Source organism: Lonchura striata, chromosome 8 (genome assembly GCF_050655825.1).
Source record: "Lonchura striata isolate lonStrDom1 chromosome 8, ASM5065582v1, whole genome shotgun sequence".
In the NCBI taxonomy this organism is placed as follows: Eukaryota; Metazoa; Chordata; class Aves; order Passeriformes; family Estrildidae; genus Lonchura; species Lonchura striata.
In genome coordinates, this window is record NC_140710.1 from 640895 (window position 1) to 656156 (window position 15262).

The 15262-nt window shown below is 50.7% G+C and overlaps 1 long non-coding RNA gene across 1 annotated transcript; it reads left to right on the top strand.

Annotated features, from left to right (window-relative positions):
- Positions 1 to 1177: 1177 nt before the first annotated feature.
- LOC110477122 (uncharacterized) lies at positions 1178 to 14521 on the top strand. The gene is made up of 3 exons (XR_002466534.3): positions 1178 to 1660; positions 2298 to 2472; positions 13384 to 14521. It is a non-coding gene; the product is annotated as an uncharacterized LOC110477122 (long non-coding RNA).
- Positions 14522 to 15262: the final 741 nt, after the last annotated feature.

Here is a 15262-nt window from a genome sequence, read left to right on the forward strand (position 1 = left end):
ACCCTTGTGGTTTGTAATTCCTCATACAAACTTAGCAGTTTTTTTCCACAGGCTAAAATCGCAGCCACAGGTGTTTGTGACTTCATCCCAAGGTCTCTGAGCCCCTGCTAGGGTCTGGAGCAGCCAGGGCACCAGAGGGATGTGCTGGACTCCGACACGTGCCCACGTTCACAGGGACAGAGCTCACCTTTGCAAGGCAGTCTTGTAACAGCGCTGTGCTCTGATTTCATATCACAGCCTTGCTGCAAACTTGGGCTTTATTGTGGCTTGGCAAAAACGTAAACAGCAGCAAAACAACATACCTCAGACAAAACTGAATTCTCCTGAGCTGAACCTGAAATCCCAGTGCTGGAGCAGAGTGTTTTCCAAAGAGTGTGATATGTGAGGAAAAGCTTTTAAAGATGAGCAGAAGCAGAATTTCACTTGAAGGTAAACCATTTTGGAGGGTGTGACTTGTATCCCTCTGTGGGGATGCTTTCTGGGACTGCAGGCCATCAGAGAGGATGTCCAGGGAGAAGACCATGAAGTACACTGTCCCTGAAGGATCCTGGGTGAGTACCTGGAATCCCTGCAGTTCCCAGATCCCTGGCTGAGAAATTCCATCTAGGGTAATTGTAAAGGAGTGCGATTCTGCTTGTCCTTACAGAAATAGGTACAGAATTGGTCCTGCTGGAGAGCTCGTGCAGACAAAAAAGAAACCTTTTGTGATTGAAGTATTCTCAGAACCATCCCTCCTGAGCCAGGCAGGTGGCAGGAGCTGCAGTGGTCTCATCCCTGCGATTCTCCTGAGGTCTTGTACCATGGACTCATCTTCTAAAGATCATATTCTAATTCCTGGTGAAAGAGATCCCATCTGCCACATCAAATTTACTGACGGCGCTGCTGTGACTGTGAGCATCGCTCTGCATGCCTGGAATCCTGTTGAGAGCTTCTCCTGCTTGATCTGCAGGCATGAGAGGGCTCTGCATGCCTGGAATCCTGTTGGGAGCTTCTCCTGCTCGATCTGTGGGCATGAGAGGGCTCTGCATGCCTGGAATCCTGTTGGGAGCTTCTCCTGCTCGATCTGTGGGCATGAGAGGGCTCTGCATGCCCGGAATCTTTTGGGAACCTCTCCTGGCTGATCTGCAGGTGTGGGAGGCTGCGTGCCCGCATTGGTGAGTGGCTCCCCGGGCTGGGGCTGTGGGACTGCACTGCCTTTGTTCTGCCTGGCTCTGAAGCCAGGGAAGTGCTTGTGCTTCCCGTGCTCGGATCTAAACCAGGGAGAAGGGCAAATGCTCGCCTCTCACATGGTTTGATTCCAGGCATTTGAAGTTTGACTTGACTCTCATGGTTTTCTGTCTTGGGTCTTGCCATAAATCTGATGTGGGGTGGGATGGGGGTGCGTTTTGACCTTTTTCTTTTTCTTTCTTTTTTTATTTGTTTATTTTTTAAATTTCAAATTGCTTTGTGTGTGCACTGTATAAAGCAGAAGTTTTCTGAATTGCTTCTTACCCAATTGGAGGAGTGGGCAGCATGGCTTGACCTCTTACAGTGGAAAATCCAAGTGACAATAATGAGCCAGAAGAACCATGTGTGGCCAGAAATAGGAAGTGATCCTGGGCCTCTGTCCCCTCATCCAACTCCTTCTGTGCCGCCATGGCCTGTTGGGTGCTGCCTGTGGGTAAGAAACTCACCCAGGAGGGCAGGGAGGGGATTCCTCAGCTGTCCTGAAGTCCCCCCTGGTGCTCCCACACTGTGGGACCAGCCCAGCACCCCCAGGGGCTCCCCCAGCTTGGGGCAGAAATCAGTAAATAGTTGTGGGTGTGTTTCTCTGGTGGGATGGAGGAGTGGAGCTGAGATGGCCCTCGGCTGCTGCTCACAGACTTTCTGCTCCCAGGGTTGGGCGTCGGGCAGAGCATCCTTCCCAGGCACCATTTCTCGTGCAGTGGGCCAGGCAGCACCTGGTGAGGAGCACTGTGCCTGGGACTGCTGGTGGGGCAGCTGGAAGGGCAGGGGGGAGCAGGGAGCTGGGAAATGGGGGTTTTCCCACGGGAGCACCTCGGGGCTCCCCGCAAAGCCCAGGGTGCTGCTCCCTGGCATCCCGTGGGACCACAACGTGCCCACACTGCTCTCTGAGGTCGCATCTCATCACCAAGGCCTGAGAACCTTTTCTGTTTTACCTTTGCTGCTGCAAGAGGTGGTTAGCAGTGGGAGGCCAGCTGGAGTTGCTAGAACTAAAAATAAAAGCCATCTGAAATGTCTAAATATTGACTCTGCTTTCTGCTGGTGGCATCAGGAAGTCTTGTCTCCCACCTCAGAGCACAGGACTGCGATGTCAGACGTGGATACAGCACAGCTCTGGTAATTAAGAATGGCATTCCTGCTAGAGCTCTTGTAACTGAGAAGTACTTCAGAGGAGCTAAAAATCAGACCGAAGCTGTTCCGTTGTTTTTCTTCTCATGTTGGTGCTGAAAATCTGGCAAGTCATTAAAGGTAAGGAGATGTTGCAGCAAAGCTTGTGTTCATTGCTAGTTAAATCTATTGAAAAATAAAGTGTACATTAAAGAATTTTAACTTTATCCTAGGAAAAAATATTTTTTTGGCAATGTGAAAAAATGTTCCTGCAGCCTTTAATCTTTTCCCGTTTTACTTAACCAGCCCTGCAGTAACTGCTGGTGGCTGAACCACCTCGTACCGTGAAACAGGAATATGCAAATCCCCCACTGATCAATACTTTTACTGGAACAAGAATCTCTGAAGCTTACAATCAATTTAAAATATAATCCAATCCTTTTAATTTGATAGAGAGCCCTCTTCCCCATCCTTCGTGCAGGCAGCTGCTCTTGTATTCCAGTAAGGGCTCATCAGCCCGGGTGGCTCCGGGCTGGAAACGCTTCCCAGCCAGGCCCAGCGAGGCGGGCGAGGTGCCCTCCACACAGCCCGCAGCCTGTGGGTTTGGAACACAGCCCCTGAGGGCTCCGTGCCTGCCCCTGAGGGCTCCGTGCCTGCCTGCAGAGCCTCCTCTGAAGGCTCCATGCCTGCCTGCAGAGCCTCCTCTGAGGGCTCCGTGCCTGCCTGCAGAGCCTCTGAAGGCTCCGTGCCTGCCTGCAGAGCCTCTGAAGGCTCTGTGCCTGCCTGCAGATCCTCCTCTGAGGGCTCCGTGCCTGCCTGCAGATCCTCTGAAGGCTCCGTGCCTGCCTGCAGAGCCTCCTCTGAGGGCTCCGTGCCTGCCTGCAGAGCCCTGCCCAGCTCTTCCCCCATTTGGCTGCTGCTCGTTATCCTCCAGGGAAGGTCTCTGAGGACTTTCCCCTCTCCGGGCAGTGTTTGCCCAGCTCAGGTGGAGAACACCTCGCTCTCCTCTCCACAGGGTCCCCACTGGGCCCTGGAAAAACCTGAGAGCGAACTGACATCAAGTGTCTTACAAATCAGTGTTGACATTTTGTTTTCCTTTTGTTTCCTTGCTAGGACATCCAGTTGGTTCACTTGTTTATTTGGGTATTTTCCTGGAAACTGGAGTTGAGTTCTTGCAGGTTGTGGCTCTTCTGGCGACCTTTTGTGCCTGTGCAAGACTGCTTCACCAGGGAGAGTACTAGAGGGCAATTAAATCTCAGCCTGAGTCAGGGTGTCTTAACACATCACCTTCTGCTCTTTCTCACTGATGGTCAGAGAGAGTAGCAAGAAAAGTTTTCTGTAATTTTCCACTTCCCATCATTCTGAGACATCAAAGCTGATGAGGTCAAATGGCTTCTCTTACTGCACACTGGATTAAGAATTAAGCAAGTCAGATCTGTGGAGATATGAAGGAAATATAAGAATGATCTTGCCAAAGTTTGGCTTGTAAACTGAATCCTGCAGAAACACATCCTGCAAACAGGCAGAAAACTTGAGTTGAAAACTCTACTGCCATGTTGTAGCACAGCACACGCTTGGAGCAGCCTGGGAATCCAGTTCATTTTAATGCAAATCCCAGAAACTCCAGTGTCAAATTCAGGTTGTTTTCTGATTTCCATTTTTTTTCAGTTTGAATAAACCTAAATAGTAGAATTTCAGGAAGCTTTGCTTGTGCAGGCTCAGTGTCCCAGAGGAGCAGGAGAGCTGTCCGAGGCTTCCCTGGGGATCAGGTCCTGCCCTGTGCCTGCTGTGCCCACCATGCACACAGGGCCAGGCAGCAGCAGAGGTGCTGCACACCGCGGGGAGGTGGGAGAGGGCAGGTTTGAGCAGGAGACAGAGATGGTTGGAGTGCTGGATGCCCCGTGTTCCCTGACAGCAGCTCTGGGGCTGCAGGAGAGCCCTGAGGGGAGCCAGAGCAGTCCCTCCCAGAGAGCCTGGCCCCACCAGCCAGCCCCACAGAGCCGGGTGTCACCTGGTGCCACCCCTCCTGCTCTGCTGCCCATGGCCTGTCAAAAGCCACAGCCGTGCCTGCCCCAGCGCTTGGCCCCGTTTTGTCCACGGAGAGCCCTTGGGAGGCAAGCCAGGAGCAGAAGGCAGCTGGTGGCAGGGCTGTGCTGGGGCTCCGTGGGGCACGACGTGGGGCTGAGGGGCACACAGGGGCTGTCTGCCCAGCCCTGGTACTGTAAATGCAGGTGAACCCGGTGGGCAGAAATGCTGAGGTCTGACTCCAGCTCAGAAGGCTGAATGATTTCTTTGTTGTAACTACGCTATAATACATTAATATACTATTTAAAGGAGATACTAAAACTACACACTTACTTGTTCTAACTCCCATATCTAACTCACAACTTGTGACCCTCTCTGAGAGTCCAGCCCCAGGTGGGCTGGATTGGATTGGATTGGATTGGATTGGCCACCAGGCTCAAACAATCCTCACCAGAATCCAACCAAGCCATCACCCCAGGGAAACAATTCTCCAAACACATTCCACATGAGGAAAACAAGGAGCAGAAATATAAATTGTTTTCTCTCTCTTTCCTCTGTGCTCCTCTATGAAAAATCCTGAAAGAGAGATGAATGTGCCTGGCACGCCCTGACACCCCCGAAGCAGCACTGGGTGGCCTCGGTGCCCCTGAGCCTGCTGTGGTTCCTCTGTGCCACACCTGGGTGGGGTTTGCTGTCCCGCAGTACCCCTCTCCTCCCTGCTCCCTCCTGCCACTTGCAGAAGCTTCACAAATGGGAGAATGCCACAGTCCTGAAAGCATCACACATAGAAAATTCATCTCATTAACCAACCACATAAACACTGCTGTACGCACCCCCCAGCTGCAGAGCGTCTTCTGTGCCTTTGCAAGTGCAGAAAAACGTGTAGTAAGCACCAAAATCTGTTTCCAAACAGGCGTGGGGAGAATGCAACTCCAGCCTGCTCTCTCCAGGCATATGGGGAGCATTGGTGTGTGGAGAATGTTAAAGCCACTGCAGTAGGGCGGGCAGGGAAGGGCCAGGACCTCCTTCAGCACCTGCACACAAGGGATGCTCGGTGCCAGGGATGCTCCTCATGGCTGTGCCTGTCCCTCATCTGTGCTGTGGCTTTTGCTACTCCCTCCCTCCCTCAGCTGGATGTGTTGGGAGCGAGGTTACCCAGGTGTGTTTGGGGGTCACTGAATCCCGGCGTTTCCTGGAGGTTTTGGAAGTGAGGAAAAATCCACTGTGGAACACATTAGATTACAAGATTTGAGTGTTCTTATCTGTCCTGTAATTCTTTCTCCCTCTGATAATCACAACATATTTAAGAACCCAAAGAGACTTAACTAAAATTGCATCTTTTGTTGATAGGCACTTAAATAGCCTGCTTGCTATTTTTGTTTTTAACAAGAACCTATGTGGATGAATTATATCGAGTTGCAATCAATAGTTCTGGGGAAAACAGATATTGGCTTTTGAAGGCAGAGCTCATTAGCTGGTTTCAAGAAAGAGGTTGTATCCTCGGTGTAAAGAACCTGCACAGAGAAGATGTAGGATCCCATCTCTCTGATTCAGAAATTGCTTCCAAAATTTGGGAATAGGTTTCCCCACACACACACAGTCCCTGTGCATGTGTGCCAACCTGGAAACACTAAAGCTGCAGAACCATTCTTGCACTGTGGGCAGCAAGGGGGCTTGGGATGCTGGGAATGTTAATTCCCAGGATACTTCTAGTGCACAAGTCTCCACTTTTTCTGCCCCATACTTCAGCCACAGCTGCAGTGATGATGTTCTGGGTATTGTGAGGCACGTGCTGCCAGGAAAATGTAATGGCCTGCCAGTAAACCAAACATCCAGGTGTGGATGAATCATAGAATCACAGAATCCCAGACTGGTTTGAGTTGGAATGGACCTCAGAGCCCACCCAGTGCCACCCCTGCCTTGGCAGGGACACCTCCCCTTTCCCAGGCTGCTCCAGCCTGGCTTTGGGCAGTGCCAGGGATGCCAGGGCCTGCCCACCCTGCCAGGGAACAATTCCTAATTCCCAATATCCCAACTAAATCTACCCTCCTGCAGCTTCAGGCTCCTAAGTATTTCTTTGAAGGGTTTGGTTTGTTCCTCAGTGCAGCAGACAGCCTGCTCAGGTTATTTACAGGCTGACCCTCGTGGAAGACCCTTGGCCTGCTGTGCTCACCAGAGCCCCGGGGCTGGGAGTCCTTCTGGCACAAACATGTCTGTCTGATCACCCAAACACATCCTCAGTCGCTTCTGCCGCCTGTGACTGGCAAATCTGCTTGCTGTTAATATTTTCACAGCAAGAGTTGACCTGTAGATCCTAAGAAGAAACAAAAGGGATGGAAATATGGCCTCACTTATTTACAAATGTGATTAATTATCTGCAAGCAAATTTTGTTGTCACAGATCTGATTTCTGCTTCTCCTCAGACATGCTGAGCCTTTTTGTGTTCACACTGGAAACACATAAACCCTCCAGTCAGATGACATGTGTCACTTAAACCTACCCCGGATCAGGATTTGATGTGTGTCAACACATTTAGAGTTGTTAAATGTAAAGGAGTTTCTCTGCAGTGCCTCAGTTGCCAAGGGAATGCAGAGGGTGTCATTGGCTTTTAAAGCCAAACCCAAACACTGCCAGGTTATCACCCGCTGGCACAGGCACTCTGGAATATTTATCTGATGTGTTCACGGGCTGATATCCACGCTTTAGCAAACCTTCTGTGGCTGGGGGGCTCTGGGGGAATATTTGAAATGCAGGTGAACCCGGTGGGAAGAAATGCTGATGTCTGACTCCAGCTCAGAAGGCTGAATGATTTCTTTATTATAACTATACCATAATACATTAATATACTATTTAAAGGAGATACTAAAATTACAAACCTACTTTTTCTAACTACCAAATCTAACTCACAACTCATAACCCTCTCTCCAGAGTCCAGGTGGGTTGGATTGGCCATCAGGCTCAAACAATCCTCACCAGAATCCAACCAAGCCATCACCCCAGGTAAACAATTCTCCAAGCACATTTCACATGAGAAAAACAAGGAGCAGAAATAGAAATTTTCTCTTTCTTCTCTCTGTGCCCCTCTATGAAAAATCCTGAGAGAGAGAAGAACGTGCCTGCGACAGGGGAGCAGCCCCTGCTCTGGCCCTCGGGAGCTCTTCCTGCTCTCCTTCGGCCTCAGCAGCTCTGGGTGCTCCCTCCTCATCCCCTGGTCCCTGCTCTCCCGGCTGAGAAACAGGCAGTAAAGAATCTCGGGGCTGAGCTGAGCTGCTAATCCATCCTCCCTGCCCTGGGTGCTGCAGGATGAGGGCAGCCCAGCAGGGCACGGCGGTGTCCCCGTGCCACAGGGACAAGGGACACACGGAAAGGAAAACAGTTCTGGGCTGGTGCCCTCTCCCTTCCCAAAGCCAATGAAGTGGGGGCTTTTGGCACTGTCCTTTCAGTTTATTATGCTGCATTTAGAGCAGGTTAGATGGCAAAATATTTGCAGTCTGCCACTAATTTTGGAAGGGGGAGGGAGATCTGCAAGGAGGGAGAGCCAGAAAGCCTCGCTCTGAGCAGCATTGCTGGGGTGCTGGGAAGGAATTGTTCCCTGGCAGGGTGGGCAGGCCCTGGGATGGAATTCCCAGGGAAGCTGTGGCTGCCCCTGCATTCCTGGCAGTGTCCCAGGCCAGGCTGGACAGGGCTGGAGCAGGCTGGCACAGTGGGATGTGCCCCTGCACATGGCAGGGATTGATGACATTGAAGGTGCCTCCCAGCCCAAACCAGTCTGTGATTCTGTACATGATACACAATAAAGGGCAGCTGGGCTGCACCACTCCATAAAAACCGTGGACAGAGGCAATAGGACGGGAGTGAAGCAGCTCCATTTCTTCTTTCCACTGCTCCCACACCAACCAACCCACTGTGTTTGTCAGTGGAGGGGTGAACACATATATGGGCATCTTCCTAGCTGTGAGTAAATTATTGTAAGTGTTTTCAGGTGTTGCTCATAGAGTGGTAACCGTTTTCTGGTGCTCCTCCAAGAGCCAGCTGAGACAGCTCCTCTCCCCAGTGGGGCCATTTGCACCAGCTTTAGCCTCTCCTGAGCAGCCGTAGGAGCTTCGTGCTCCAAGCCTTGAGGAGGATCTCCCATTTGAAGTTCCAGTATTAATATTAATTAATTGGAAAATGATAATTTTTTTTTTTTTGCCTTATTTCTTCAGATATATTTAATTTGCTGTATTTTCAAGTGTTTACTTGTTAAGCCTGAAAGTGTGTCAGAGTCATGCCTCATTTTCCTAATTTTCACTGGGGAAAGGCAGAGCTACATACCCAGTGGGGCTGCAGGGATGGTTGAGCAAAGACAATTTTTCTTTGAGTGCAGAAGGAAACACTGACTCATGATTTACACGTGGGGAATTTCTGGCCACCTGGTCCACATTATAGCATTGCATGTGCTATTTTTGCTTTTATTTCAATGTGTATTTCCAAAAGCGAATCATGAAAGCTAAAAGAAGAAGAAGAAGACATCAGGGCCTTGTTGTGACTGGGATTTTACACACATAAAAGCCCTTAAGCACTGCTGTGTAAAACCCATTGGTTTCACTTCACAGGGGCTGTGACGAGATTTGCTCCGGCTTTTGATGCCCATCAGACTGTCCCCTCCCAGGGCTCTGCCATATCCAGGGCTGAATTCAGCTTCTGTCCCAAGGCCAAATTTAATCAGGTTCTGTCAGTTCAGCCACCTCTGGCATCAGCTGTCCCTCAGACTGCCCTGCTCAGAGGGCTTCTTTGCAAAATGATATAGGTTTCTTTCTACCACAACAACTTATTCCTAATGATTTTATGAGCCTAGGTTGAAAGAATTTTGAATTTATAGCAAAAGATCAAGGACATTTGCATGGCACCATTGCCAGCCTGCTGTGAGGGCAGTTTGGTCAGAGTGTGTTTGTGCTCTGCAGGGAAGGGCTGCTTGCACATCAGCTGCTCCCATGAAAATCAAGCCTCGATAGCCATGGAAATTTCACCATTTCCTGATTATGCGTATGTGATATAATGCCTAATGTTATATTTATATATGGGGCATTGGTTGGTATTTTGGGCAATGGTGGACATGTGGATCCCTTATGGTTTTCCTACCCGTTCTCCCTTCCCTGCAAGGGCGGGGATGGGTGGGATACTGGGGAGAAATCCATTCCTGTGGGTGTGGAGAAATCCCAGAGAAGCTGTGCCGGCCCCTGGATCCACTTCCATGCCTGGCAGTGCCCAAGGCCAGGCTGGATGGGGCTGGGAGCAGCCTGGGACAGTGGAAGTTGTCCCTGCCCATGGCAGGGGGGTTGGATGGAATGAGTTTTAGGGTGCCTCTCAACTCAAACCTGTCTGTGATCCTACACCTGCCATGGGAGGGCATAAATCATCAGTGACCTCTCTTTTTCCTATTCCATTTGCCAGCCTAACCCAGCTCTGAGCTGTTTTGCAGTGGCTGAGGAGTAGCTCAGGCCACACAGGCACCGTGGTGGGCTGTGGGGTGTGGGATGTGGGGCTGTGGGGTGTGGGATGTGGGGTGTGGGATGAGGGGCTGTGGGGTGTGGGATGTGGGGCTGTGGGGTGTGGGATGTGGGGTGTGGGATGAGGGGCTGTGGGGTGTGAGGCTGTAGGCTGTGGGATGTGGGCTGTGGGCTGTGGGATGTGGGGTGTGGGATGTGGGCTGTGGGGTGTGGGCTGTGGGATGTGGGCTGTGGGGTGTGGGCTGTGGGGTGTGGGATGTGGGGTGTGGGGCTGCCCAGGATCTGGCCCCATGTTACACCGCTGTCTCCACCTGAGGGTCTGGCAGAGCAGGACTGTTTGAAGTCTTGTTTGGAGAGCTGCCAGCTTGTTACCTGGGCTCTGGTCTGGCTGCCAGAAGAGGTGATGCTGAAGAGAAACTGCTGGAAAAAAATAATAGAGAAGTTTTTAAGTTAAAGATGTCAAAAGAGACAGGAGAGATTCACAGGTGGCAGCTGGGTGTTCTCCAGCCAGGATAACCTCATAGCACTCATCAGACAGGCTGAGTGCAGCTTTTAATGAAAAATTCATACTGTTTTCCAGAGAAAATATTTTTTCTTTCTTCTGAGTTTTTGTTTGCTTTCTGAGCTATTATCTCGAGATGCACTGAAGCACCTTTCCAGCAGCAGGCACGGCCAGGGCGCTGCTGTGCCCTGGGGTGCTCAGCCCAAAACACGGCACATATGCTGAGCCACGGCGAGCCAGAACACAGCTGAGCACGGGAGCTGCAGCTTCCAGCCACACGGCAGGGGCAGGAGGAGCCCCAGCACACGGGTCACACTCTGTGTTAGTAGGGACAGTCTTCTCTCTCTCAGGATTTTTCATAGGGGAGCACAGAGGGAAAAAAGAGAAAACAATTTCTATTTCTGCTCCTTGTTTTCCCATGTGGAATGTGCTTGGAGAATTGTTTACCTGGGGTGATTGCCTGGTTGGATTCTGGTGAGGATTGTTTGAGCCTATGGCAAATCCAACCCCCCTGAGGCTAGGCTCTCAGCGAGGGTCACCAGTTGTCAGTGAATTGGATATGGGAGTTAGAAAAAGTAGGTTTGTAGTTTTAGTATCTCCTTTAAATAGTATATTAATGTATTATGGTATAGTTATAATAAAGAAATCATTCAGCCTTCTGAGCTGGAGTCAGACATCAGCATTTCTTCCCACCGGGTTCACCTGCATTTCCAAAACCTGTGCTTTTGGAAATTAAAGAAAGCTTCAGCAATCACACTGCAGAAAAAGCATGGCTTTGGGAAAAGAGAAGGGAATGGCCAGGGAGGGCAATACAGGAGGGCACTTGGCACCACGTGCTGAAAGCCATGAGAAATGAGGAGGCAAGGGCTGGGAATGCTGCCCTTGTGCCCAACACACACAGCAGTAGAGGTATGGACAGCAGGATGGACGCCAGGGGATGCCCACAGGCCCTCAGGGAACAGAGAAGAACATGGGAGCTAAAGATGCTGGAGATACCAGTTGGTAAATTTAGAAACAAGGGAGGAAATTATCTGCAAGTGACAATCACAGTCCTGCCTTGCCTGCTGAGGGACAGGAGTGCTCAGAAGCACTCACAGTGACATGACTGGATAGCTCGTACACAGGGGAATTAACTGAGTTGAATACTCCAAGACATTAATAATAAGTTTTAACAAACCCTGGAACAACGGATTGGTTCCTGAGGAGGAGAAATTCTTTACTGTCTGTCCTTAAAATCTCATAACCAATGAGCAGTTGTCAGGCCCAGAAATAATAATGGAAATACTTGTGTGAGAAATCTTCAGTAACGAATTCTTCAGTTCCATAGTGCAATTAATGCCAAGTGTAGTGGTTTTATGGTGCAGAAGCCTTAAAGACATTTGCCATGGGGGATGATAACTTTGCTGACTGAAGGTAACTGCCACAAAACAGGTTTCCTAACATAATTTGATTCACTGCCCCAGGAACTTTGAAAAATTGCCTTATACCCAGTAATGCCTCAGAAATTAAATGGATTAAAAACAGTTAAATGATCGAAAAATGTAATCAGACTGAAGAAGTCATTGCTCTGGGCGTGTTCCTAGCAAGGTGCCATAGGGACCCCTCCTTAGCACAGTGCTGCTGCAGAGGACACTCGTCAGCGGGTGCTGGTGGGGTCAGCCACAGGAGTAGCCACGGGGGCTCACGGGGAGCCCTGCCCGCGGGGTACGGCTGGGAACAGGCTGGGAGCAGGAGAATGTGCCAGCAGGAAGGAGGCCATGGCCAGCAACACCACAGAGCCAGAACTTACGAGGGTGTGAGGAAGACCCAGGAGAGGACAAACCTATAGCTTGAGGTGCCCTGTGATGAGCGGTCCGGCCACCTCAGGACCAGAGCAGGGGAACCCTGGGGTGTGCCCAGCATGGCTCTGAAAGCCTGAGTGGGCTTTATCTCCCATGAAGCCTGTCTGGGAGCTCCACATCTGCCACTGCAGGTTGTGGGCACTGCCCAGCCCAGTCTGTGTGCCGAGCCCAGTCCAGTCTGTGTGCCCAGCCACTCCATGGGCACTGTCCAGCCCAGTCTGTGTGCCCAGCCCAGCCCGTGGGCTCTGCCCAGCCGTGGGCTCTGCCCAGCCCGTGGGCTCTGCCCAGCCCATCCCGTGGGCTCTGCCCATCCCGTGGGCTCTGCCCAGCCCAGCCCATCCCGTGGGCTCTGCCAGCCCGTGGGCTCTGCCCATCCCGTGGGCTCTGCCCAGCCCTTCTGCCGGCGCCGCGGCGGTCCCTGCGAGGAGCCGGGCAGTGATGGATTACCTCGACCTCGCTCCACACCCGTGTCACCGGTGATGAATGGCCTCTGTCCGCCAATTAGGCACCCGGGACAATGGAGGGCATTGTGAGCTCCAAATGAGGAGCGCTGTCAAACGCTGGGAGCTGTGACAATTAGGTGGTGTTTGGAGCGATTTACCCAAGAATAACCTTAATGGTGCTGTCACAGATACATTCCATGAATCTTTCAAGGAGGCGTCTACATCTGCTGAGGGCTGCCGGGTCGCGGTCACTCGGCTCGGACGCTGCTGGGCAGCAGGACTGCGGGGCAGGAATGGTGCCCTTGTTCCCTGCTCCCAGCTTCTCCCCTCTCCCACACGGCCCAGACCTGGCGTCCTTCCATGCCAGCTTTGGCCGCGTGTATCAGGGATGCTGAGCCCCTTTCTCACTCCCTCCCAGCTCTCTGCTGGGATCTATGGCTCTGCTGTATTTTTATATATTTATATATAATTATATATATTATATTTATATATTATTTTTATTATATTATATATTATATATTATATATTATATATTATATATTATATATTATATATTATATATTATATATTATATATTATATATTATATATTATATATTATATATTATATTCTATATCAATATTTTTATTTTTATTTTTATTTTTATTTTTATTTATATATATAAAATATCCTATTCAAATGTCAAAGGGAACCCAGAAAACAAACTTATTTCTTCCTTTCTTTTTTTCCCTGTGTTCACACTTGTTCATCAGTAAATATTTTCTCAGACTGGAATAAATTCACACTGGATTCATGTGAAACAATCTCATCCATAAAGAAATGCTAATGGCTGAAGATCAAAAGAGCAAAAGGTTCACCCTGGGACACGCTGGAGCTGAGAGAAGACCCTGCATCCTCTCACAGGAGTATCTGCAATTTACTGACTTTTGGTCTTCCCAACAAGCCTAACCGGGCCACACTGGAGATCCCTGCCAAAGTAAACAAATTCTCTCTGAAAAATGCAGGCGGGAGAGAGGCTTTCCATCAAGCCACCAGTGAGCATTTTTGTGTTGAAGGGTAAAGGGGGACTGCTCAGCGTGCATCCCCCTGGCCAGTTTGATGTCCCCAAGGCAGCCAGCGGACCCCGGTGGCTCTCGGTGCCAGGGAAAGGGGCTGACCACAGCCACGGAGAAAAGGCTCGGTGAAATTCTCCTGCTGAAGGCAGCTCCCTGGACACCACGTCCTGCCATTCAGCAGCCGAGCCGGGGTGAAAGAACCTCATCTGGAGTTTTGTGGGTCACGTGTGCTCTTTTGGGAATGACCTTTGCAGGTTTGTCGTTACCACTTGCACGCACTCAAATAAAGTGTATTTTGTTTGTTTAAAGTTTCAGTCATTTGAATTTTGAAAATATTATTGAAAAATTTTTTCCAAGCCAGATTTCTTTTGACAATTATATCAAGAGGATTCGGCTGCTGCCAAGTTTTGGGTTTTTGTAGCTAATTCTCAATTGTGCTTCGCAGGCATTGGTTTGCTGACAACCATCTGTTTCAACCCAACGTTCTTCCTTAAAGTCAGCCCAAAAGAAATTAAAATATCAAAAGGAAATATTTCAGAGGGAGTGAGAAGGAAGCAAAACCCAAGGATGCTGGAGCTGTAAGCAGCTTTTGAATTTCACTTTAAGTCACTTTTGCAGCCGTTTTGCCTGGAGACAGCTCGGCCAGGAGCACCGACTGGCCCCACGGGCTGGGGTGGCTCTCGGGAGCCACCGGCACCCAGAACGTTCTGCAGACCCTGCCAGGGCTCTCCAGGGCCTTCCCGAGGGCCTGGGGAGGCTCCAAGGCTTGTTGTGTCTCCAGGCTTCTGCAGCTGCCCAGGCGTTCCATCCTGCCTCTGAGCCCTGGGGCAAGGCTGCTCAGAGCCCTGGGGAGATCCCAATAGGCTGGTGTCCTCTCTTGGGGGAGATCCCAATAGGCTGGTGTCCTCTCTTGGGGGAGATCCCTCCAGGCTGGGCTCCTCTCTTGGGGGAGATCCCAATAGGCTGGTGTCCTCTCTTGGGGGAGATCCCTCCAGGCTGGGCTCCTCTCTTGGGGGAGATCCCTCCAGGCTGGGCTCCTCTCTTGGGGGAGATCCCAATAGGCTGGTGTCCTCTCTTGGGGGAGATCCCACCAGGCTGGCCCCTCTCTTGGGGGAGATCCCTCCAGGCTGGTCCCTCTCTTGGGGGAGATCCCAATAGGCTGGCCCCTCTCTTGGGGGAGATCCCACCAGGCTGCCCCCCTCTTTTGGGGGAGATCCTGGCATGTCTTTTTGGCTGTACCAGCTCTGGCCACTCCCTATCTACGATCAACTCACCCTGTGACTAAATTAACCATTTGTAATTAAAGCAGCGCTAAAAAGCAGATGGGAAATATTAATTAAATGTTACAGTTGGCCTCCTGTAGCCTTTTGATTCATGAGATGAATTCCTAAATTAGATGAAGGCAAAGGCTTTTCTATGGGCTTCACCACACCCCCATCCCGAGGTACTGGAGAACTTGGGCTGGCAGAGGGATGAGCAGTGTCCATCTGGTGTGGGCATGAGGCTGCTCCTGCTGCTCCTGCTGCATCCAGTGATCTCCAGGCCCTGCTGGATCCTGCTGCTCCTGCCTCTGCTC